Genomic DNA, 9540 nt, shown 5'->3' on the forward strand with positions numbered 1-9540 from the left:
GCCCTGCACGGCCCTCTGAGTGCCCCAGTTGTGTCAAAGCAGGCACTGCATTCATGCATATGACCTAGACATGTATGATGTTATGGACGTTTTGGGAGGACGTGGTCGAGAGACTGAAGGAGGCGACAGGGGTGGACATTCAGCTCACTATCCAAGACTGCATACTGGGTTTGATCCCTAGACCCAAGAACAGAACGATGCAGAGGGGGCGGAGCTTGTCTGGCCTAAAAATGTCCGCAGCCTAGGTGAGCTTCCAGTGCCATCACAGATCACAGGAACAAACCTCCGGAAACGATCCTGAAATGCAATACTGACGAATGGCATAGTGCGATACAAGCGCAGTGCCCCTAATGGAGCCCACTCCAACCTTCGGCAACCGCCCCTGAGGTCCACTGCGCCTGCATCAACGAGACGAGCCACCGCGGCCTACCTGCTCTAAGGGGATCGTGCCGCACACCAAGTAGGCACTCCCGACCCATCTGCGGTGCGTGTTGCCCTTGGTTCCAGGGGCCGTGTCGTACGCTTGAGGCTCCCTGCTAGACAGACTGGCTGGAACCTGCCGGCTTGGGGGAGGCGAACATAGTGGAATTCCACCTCTGCTGTGCCTGCCCTCAATAATGGAGCCAGCGGATCGTGGCTTGCAGCAGGGCGTGCACGACGTTCTGATCCGCCTCAGGCTGCAGACTGAGCCTACAATCACGATACCTGCCACCGTGTGCAGTACCATATAAGGGCGCGGTGCGAGGGAGTGCTACGGGTTGGGCCGGGCCTGATTCACCGGTGCACTTCTGAGCAGGCCCTGAGGTGTGCCATGCTGCCACCTCCTTAAAGCACAGTTGCAGACTGTGTGTTCTGAGTTGCTGGGCAACCTGTGATAAATGCGGTGGCGCAAGCAAATTAGCCTCCGGGCCCCTGGCACACAGTAGTTGGCTCAAGACTATGGAGACCCGCAGCACCACAAAAAAGTGCTCTAACTGGTGATCTGGAATACTCAGCAGCACTAACTGATGTGCGTATTGGTTTGTCACGATATTGAAAGAACAAGTTACTTACCTTCAGTAATGATATATCTGTAAGAGACATATATTAGTTATGAATTGCTCACCTTAGAATTACCCCCAGGCGTCAGACTGGATCTGGAGAATTTCTTCCTCAGCAGTACTCCTGCATGTCGGTAGGTGGTGTTGGTCGACTCCGCGTTCGTCATTGGCGTCCTGATTGTGGGAATGACATCGCAGTATCTACTTAGGCCCTGCCTCTGCGCGCTATCAGTTCTTTACACGACATTCCACGCCAGAAGCGCAGAGTCATGCAAGACACTGACCACTGGTGTACAAAAACTAGGGCCCTGAAAGGGAGTCCCTTACCCTAGAAGTCAGTTCCCAGAACGGGGAGTATGGGTGGGGCAATGAGGAATACATAACTAATATACATCTCTTACAGCTATATCGTTACCAAACGTAAGTAACTTGTTCATCTGAAAGAGACTATTGTTATGGGTTCCTCACCTTAGAATAGATACCCCAGCAATACCAACCCCGGAGGTGGGTCTGCGAACTAAGTTCACACCAGAAAGTCCTGGAGAACTGAACAGCCAAAGAAGCTGTCCCTCCGGACTTGGTGTTCAGGCAGTAGTGTTTAGTAAACATGTGCAATGTAGCCCACGTGACTGCCTGGTAGATGTCATGAAGAGGGACTCCACGTCCCAAAGCAGTAGTGGCTGCCGTCGCCCTGGTGGAATGGGCGCGGAGCCCCACAGGAGGTTCCTTCTTTGCCAAGGAATAACAGATTTTGATGCAAAGAACGACCCACCGAGAGATGGTTCGTTTTTGCACGGCTCGACCTTTCTTGGCACCCACATAGCCAACAAAGAGCTTGTCATCCACCCGGAATTGCTTTGTGCGATTCAGATATAATAAAAGCGCACGTTTTGGATCCAGATGGTGGAGCCTCTCCTCCTCTTTAGAAGGATGCGGGGCCGGGAAGAAGGTGGGCAAAGTAATGGTCTGTTGTGAGAAAGTTTATTTTTTATTTACTTATTTTTTGATGACCAATCACGCAGGCATACACTGTTACTCGCCTACTACCCGGAGGCCGGCTGTTTCATCTCTGATAGGCACTACACAACGCAGCTTATCCCACATCCCGGGGGCTGGGCATCACTGTCGTCGTATGCAGTGAGTTGACATCTCTATCTAGAAGTGCAGCCCATCTCGCCATGCCTTATCATCTGTTCCCTATTAGGGACTACAAAGCTTTCTCCTTAGATCATTACCAAAAACTTAACAGCAACCCCCCCCCCCCCCCCCCGCACCCACTCGTGTCGATAAATCCTGTCCGCTGCTCCCAAGGCCCCCCCCACACAGTCAATGCCTGTACATGTCATGCTCTCTGACAGGCCTACTATACCTATCCGATACGCACACAGTTGAACATTGCCAGATGGCCTTTTGTATCCTCTAGTTCTCAAGCTGTACCCTGGAATGCACGCCCCACTCTATACCGCAATATTCGGAGCTCCACCAGCCGTCGCAGGACCCGCCTCAGTTCGCACCAGCACCCGCCGCGTCCAGAGCCGACGCTCCTTCTACCCCAGCCCCAGGCCTCTCCCCCGTACCACCCCTCTTGAGGTATTCAGCATACAATCCCCAAAAGTTCTTTTGTCTGCTTCTCGGGGGCAGCAGTTCGCTAAACGTCTCCGACTGCGTACAGCAATAGAGCACGTCTCGCTTCCACTGCGCCACTGTAGGCAAGGGACCCCGCATCCAACATAAAGCTACCCTGCGCTTGGCGATCAGCATGCCCATGTCTACTAGTCTACGCGCTGCCTTTGGAAGCCCCCTCGAATGTCCCAGCAGTGCCACCGCAGGATCCAGTTTTAATTCCAAGTCAGCTATCTCTCTAATCTGCCGAAATATAGCCTCCCAAAATGTACCTACGCCGGGGCAGTTCCACGCCAAATGCATGAGGTCTGCAGCCGGGTGTTCACACCTCTCACATGTCGACCCCTCGCGCAGGCCATATCTGTGCAGCCTTTCCGGCGTGTAATATGCTCTGTTTATGAATTTGAATACCAGCACAACAATATGACCACATAGCATCGTCTATCACAGTGCCCAAGTCCCTTTGCCAGGCCAAGCGAGCTTTGGTATATTTCTGGGATCTCTGCGACGTCGCTATGCAATATAACTTGGACATCCTCCCACGAGGGCTGTTGTGCTTAATTAGAAACGATAATTCCAGGACCTCGGGGGGTTCAACCATATCCTCACCCAGGTGTTGTCACCATGCACCTCTGACCCTATAAAATTGAAATCGCTGTAGCGGAGTGTAGGTCTCCAATGTCGACGCCACGTCGTCCCACGTTTTAGCGATACCGTCCTTAAACTAGTCTCCCATCGTGTGTATACCTAATCCCTGCAGGGATCACACAACTCCACCGTCCCTGCAGGGGGACAACCAAACCGCCCATTCAAGGGGCATGGCCGGAGAGTATAACAGTGCTCCCGCAGTCTGCCTGAGCAGCCAGTTCCATGCATGCCGAGTAGCGTTTAGTGAATCTAAGAAACCAGTTCTACGATCGGCTGGCTCAAACATGACCGCAGGCAACGGGAGAGGCGCTGCAAACAACCTCTCGAGTTTTAGGTATGGAATAGCGTCACCGCTGTGTATCCAAGCATGCGCCTGTGCTCCCTGTGCAATCCTGTAGTATAGTTCCATGTCTGGCGCCCCTAGGCCCCCCATGTGGTATGGTAGCGTCAGGACGCTCCAACGCACACGGGCTTGCTTCCCGGTCCACGCCAGCCGTAACAGAGACTTAGTTAGCCTAGCAAAAAAGGTACGCAGCAGAACTATTGGGATATTGGAGAACAAAAATAAAAATCGAGGCAATACTACCATTTTAGCGATGGATATCCGACCCATCAGCGACAGGGGGAGGTCAATCCATGTCTCCACGTCTTCCTCCAGTTTATTAATTGCCCTCCCATAGTTCTCAGTGAAGACTACATCAGAATCCCTGTGCAGTTGTATCCCAAGGTATCTAACCGAATCGTCCGACCACTGCAGTGGGTACTCCATTTTAAACGGGGCGGTGGATGACGTCAATGGAAATGCAATGGACTTGTTCCAGTTGACCTTTAACTCAGACAGCGCCCCGAACTGCACGACCTCGCGTAGCACTGGCGCCAAGTTACTCTCCGGCTCCCTGACATAGAGCAAAGTGTCGTCTGCATATGTGGAGACTACTATACGATACGATGGAAAGCTAACGCCTCTCAGGCTGTGATACTCACGCAGGGCCCGCGCCAGCGGTACAGCCACCAGGGCGTATAGTATGGGGGAAAGGGGGCAGCCCTGACGCGTCCCCCTGGAAATCGGTATAGCATCCGTAACCAGATCTCCCAGTCTGATCCTGGCGGTAGGGCCCTTATACAGCACCCCAATCATTTGCAAAAAGACCGGGCCCAATCCCATTTTGGTCAGGACCTGTCGCATAAAGGGCCACTCCACCGAGTCGAAGGCTTTCTCCATATCAAGGAAGACTGCAAGAGCCGTCGAGTCTTGTCGAACATGCTGCAATACGCCAAACACCGTCCTAAGGTTATACGTGAGGTTCCTGCCCGGCACAAACCCTGCCTGCTCCGGGGCCACCAGCTCCGCAGTGAGCAGCGCAAGTCGCGTGGCTAACACTTTCGCGAATAGTTTAGTGTCTACGTTCAGCAAGGATAATGGTCGATACGAACTGCACTCCTCCAAGTCTTTGCCTGGCTTGAGGATGGCTACCAAAATAGCCTCCCTCATGGAAGGAGGCATGTGGCCGGTGACGCACAAATCGTCGAACAGCGTAGATAGATGCGGGAGCAGTAAATCGATAAAGGAGCGGTAGAAAGCGACCATGAGGCCGTCGGCACCAGGGGCACTGTTTACCTTCATCCCCGCCAGCGCCTCAAGGATTTCGTCCCTCTCTATAGGGAGGGCCAAAAATTCCCTGTGCTCATTTGAGAGGAAGGGTAGCTGGATATGATCTAAATAGTCTTGTATGCTTTCGTCCATATTAGCCTGTTGAGATGCATACAGGTTAGCATAGTATGATTGAAAGGGCGCGGCAATGTCTGCCTCTTCTGTCAATATTGCCCCATCTTTCGATCGAACTTTTGTGACCGCCGCCCTACATCTACGCGCTTTTAATATATTGGCTAGTACGGAGCTAGGCCTCTCACCCTCCCCTTACACTCTGGCAGTGGCGTACTTCCCTAGGTGCAGCACTTCCGCATCTGCCGCTTCATGGTATTCTGCCAGCAGCGCCTTCAGCCCTTCTGCCATGTCTTCCGATGCATCCGACAGCTGCAAGGTCTCTACGTCCCGCAGCCTGCTTTCCAGTGTTGCTAACCTTTGCCGGATAGATCGCAGCACCCCAGAATGCTTAGCAATCGCCACCCCTCTGATATAAACTTTAAATGTTTCCCACACCGTTTGGAAACTATCCACTGAACCTAAATTAGTATCAAAGAACGTTGTGATCGCCTCTGCCATTTCTTCTTTAAACAAGGGATCGAGGAGGTAGTATGGGGGGAACCGCCACCCAAAAGGAGGTATAGTCTTCCTAGGTGTAGCCAACGTTAGCAATATGGGAGAGTGATCCGATAGGGTGCGCGGCAACACCTGGCACGCTCGGACCTGCGTCATGAGTGATGAAGACGCCAGCCAATAATCTATACGAGTATGCAGGTTAAGTGCGTGAAACCCCCCTCCCCAGGGTAGAGGACTCTCCACACGTCTGAAAGGGCCATACAAAGCATCTCCCTCCCGATTGTCTTAGCCGCTGCAGTCTGCAATCTGGTCGGGCCACCCGACCTATCAAGATCGGGATTCATAACCGTGTTAAAGTCCCCCCCCCCCCCATAGCACGTAAGCAGATCCAGAGTCCTTGACTCTCTTTGCAAGTTCCGAGTAAAACTCCGGACAATCATAGTTAGGCCCGTACACGTTAACCAATAATAAATCCAGTCCCTTCCCCTGATACCGCGACAGCACATACCGGCCCCCACCATCCGCATAAAGCAGTTGTGCCTTGCCACCCAACCTAGGGTTAAACCAGGTTAACACCCCTCTGGCGTGGGTTGTGAAGCCGGCCGCATGCGAATTACCCACCAGCCCTCTCACGCGCAGCATCTGGCTACCACTGGGGAGGTGCGTCTCCTGAAGGAAAGCAATGTCCACATTATGTCGAGTGAGGTAGTGCAGCACCCTGCGCAGCTTCCGGTGGTCGTTTAGACCTCTAACATTCCAGGTCATCACGCTAATAGGGACGTGCAACCCGCTCCTTGTAGTGTTACTAGCCGTGTCTGTCCCAGCTGCGGCAGTTATTGTCTACTACTGTGTGCCGCATGCGGCGATTTCGTGGACGAGACCCTTGCAAAGCCAATGGACAGATCGACCCCCGAAACAAAAATACAACTAACTGCAACCCCGTCCCCCACCTCCTCCCACAGCAGACCCCCCCAACTTGGCCTTGCCGCGCCCCATCAAGGGTCTACCCTCCCCGCCCACCTCCGAACCCTGAACAACATAACCCCAGCAAAAGGTGGACGGCACTCGCAGGCGGAGGTCGCCCAGTCCGTAATATATAACAACTTATCGCTGTAACCGCCTGCCTGGCCTCCCATTGCAGCAAACCAATCTCTGCCCTACCGCCCCATCCAAATCCCCTCGCCGCCCTCCTTTCGGCGTCGCCCGCCGCTCACAGCCGCGCAAACTGCTATCACTCTCTCCTTTCGCACAGCCTGCTAAATAAAAATATTCGCCTGTGGCAGGAGCCACCTGCTCGCCTCAGCGCACTTAGCTACATCACACGCTGGAATTAGAAGGCCATTGTGTATACAGTGCAACAGTATTACATCAGTCTGTTATCTCGAGACCGCTAAACGTTCCCGGCACCCCTAGTTCCTTCCAACCGATCCCACTATATAGTTCTGCCGCAGAGCTGAATAGATAGATACAATGCTTGCCAGACCATCAACGTCAATCCTGCAGCTCCAGCGTACTCTCCGTCTCCTCACTCTGCTGTCGCTTCTCCGGGCTGCTCCGCTTTTCCCTATGCCAGTCCTTCAGTGCTCTGTGAAGTGCCTGTGGGTCCGTAAAGATGTGCGATTTCCCCTGTCGGTTAACACGGAGCTTAGCCGGATACAACATCGCGTAGTCCAGACCCAGTTCGCGAAGCTGCCTTTTAGCCGGGACAAACTGCCGTCTCGCCTCTTGCACCTTGGCCGTGAAGTCAGGATAGAGCGAGATGGTCAATCCTTCGTATACCAGCGTCTTTTTCTCTCGTGCCGATCGCACGGCCGCATCTCTGTCGCGGTAGTTCAATAGTTTCGCTATAATTGGCCGCGGCGGTGCTCCTGGGGGGGGCCCAGGTCCAAGCGATCTATGCGCTCTTTCCACCACAAACATTCCAGAGAACACCTCCCGGCCAAGCAGCTCAACCAACAGAGTCTCCACAAAACACTCCATTCGCCCCGTTGAGGTCGACTCCAGAAGGCCCGTGATGCGCAGATTACAGCGACGGGTGCGCGCCTCCAGGTCTTCGGTCATATCCTGCAGAACCTGCATGAGCCGCCCAAGTTGCTTGTGGTCCGAATCAAGCTAGGACTGTGCCTCTTTGCCCTCCACCAGGCGCTGCTCCGACTGATCAAGTCTCTCCGCGTTTTTATCAATTCGTTCCCCCATGCGATCCATTCTATAGAAAAGTACGTCAATCTTTGCGTCCAGGGAATCGATACCATTCTGCAAACCCCTCTCCATGGAAAGCAGTAATCCACGCAAATCCTGTTCCTCTACTGGCGGGGCCGTGGCACCGCCAGTGTCGTCCGCCACCGGCGCTTGGGCTTTGGCACGCTTTTGCTCAAATGTCAGCTTCGGTTGGGACTTATCGGTCTTGCCCATGATGGCGGTCGCCCTCGATCTGCGTCCCGTCCAGCAGCTCCACCTGAGCCAAGTGGCACCACCTAGTGAGGTCAGGGGCAGTGTAGGCACCCCGCAACGCAATTCTGCACGACCCCAGGCCTTGACGTGCAGCCCCAGGCAGAAGCGTCGCGACCACTGTGGCTCCTCCGCCACCGCACCAAGTCTCAGACTTCAGGTCAAGTCCCGTTGCAATTCTGCAGGCCTACGCCAACAGGAGCGTTCTTACCACCTCCAGCTCCCTCCGGCCGCGGGGACCAATGCCGATAACTACCACCCGTGGTATATCCAATCGCCCACCGAGCGCACCCCTGCAGCGGCTCACATCTCGCCGCCAGCCAGGTCCATCCGCTCCGGTCCGTCAGAGCCGCCGCCTTCCAGCCAACCGCCGCGGCGTAGGCACTCAGCAGTCTGCGACCTTCTGCTGCCGCTTGTACTACCAGTCCCCGCTGCCGTGCCTGTCCCGGCGTCGTTCCGCAGGTTGTCCAGCCCGCCGCTGCTTCTGGCCAAAGCGGACTTGTTATACCTGGCCCAGGGTCGCCCCACGCCGCTGCAGGCGCGCACTCCTCTCTATGGCCCCTGTGCGGCTCACCGCTTCAGCACCAGCGCCAGCGCTGCCTCCGTCGGCTCTTCCAGGCACTAATCGGCGCAATCCCAGGGGGAGTTGTTACAGTCTCTTCTTTTCCGCTGCCACACCAGGTAGAGAAGGACTCCCCCCCTCTCTCTGTGTTCCTCGCTCTTTCCGTCTCAGTGTCCCAGGCCTGGGTCGCGAGGGCGGCACGTCGGGCCGACCCCTCCCACTTCCAACAGGCCGCACGCAGAGCGACGCAGGGCCGCCTGCAGCGAACGCGACGGCCGGGGATCAGAGGCATAGCGCGTTGTGACTTTGCAACTGCCGTTTCTCCGCCGCTACGACACCTCCTGGGTCCGGAGCCACAGCCCAAGGAAGCGCGCCCGATCCGACGCCTGGATCTCTTGCTTGGCTGCGTTTACGGGCAGTAAAGGGCAGGATAATTAAAGGATTGTGGCGCTGCAAATCGGAACCCAGGGCTCAGACAGCCATACTCGATGCGAGCCAAGCTCCGCCCCCCTGTTGTGAGAAAGTTCCATCTTTCTTGCATGATATGCCCCCTACATTTTGCTGAATTGCTGAATGTACTTTGACTGAGTGTGCCCTGGACTCCTGCCAATCAGGTGCCCAGGGCCTATGTTCCTTCCATAAAACCTAAAACACAAATTGGCAAACCCTGGCCACATGTCAGCCCCTGGTAAATGGTACCCTAGGTACCCAGGGCCTTGTGACCAGGGAAGGCCTCTAATGGCTGCAGCACTTATTGTGCCACCCTTAGACGCCCTGTACCCTAACACAAACACACTGCCCTTGCAGGCTGAGTGTCTGGGTACAAGACAAAACAGAGAGTCGACATGGCACACATAATGGGTCAAAGGCTGTGGACAAGTTTAACAGTACCAGAATTAGTTTAACAGTACCAGAATAGCCGCGTCTCCCTGGTCGACTTGGCTGCGAATAGAATCCGCCATCGCTATAAGCGTTGATTCAGTGCTGTGATTCCTCCT

Source organism: Triturus cristatus, chromosome 12 (genome assembly GCF_964204655.1).
Source record: "Triturus cristatus chromosome 12, aTriCri1.1, whole genome shotgun sequence".
Classification (NCBI taxonomy): domain Eukaryota; kingdom Metazoa; phylum Chordata; class Amphibia; order Caudata; family Salamandridae; genus Triturus; species Triturus cristatus.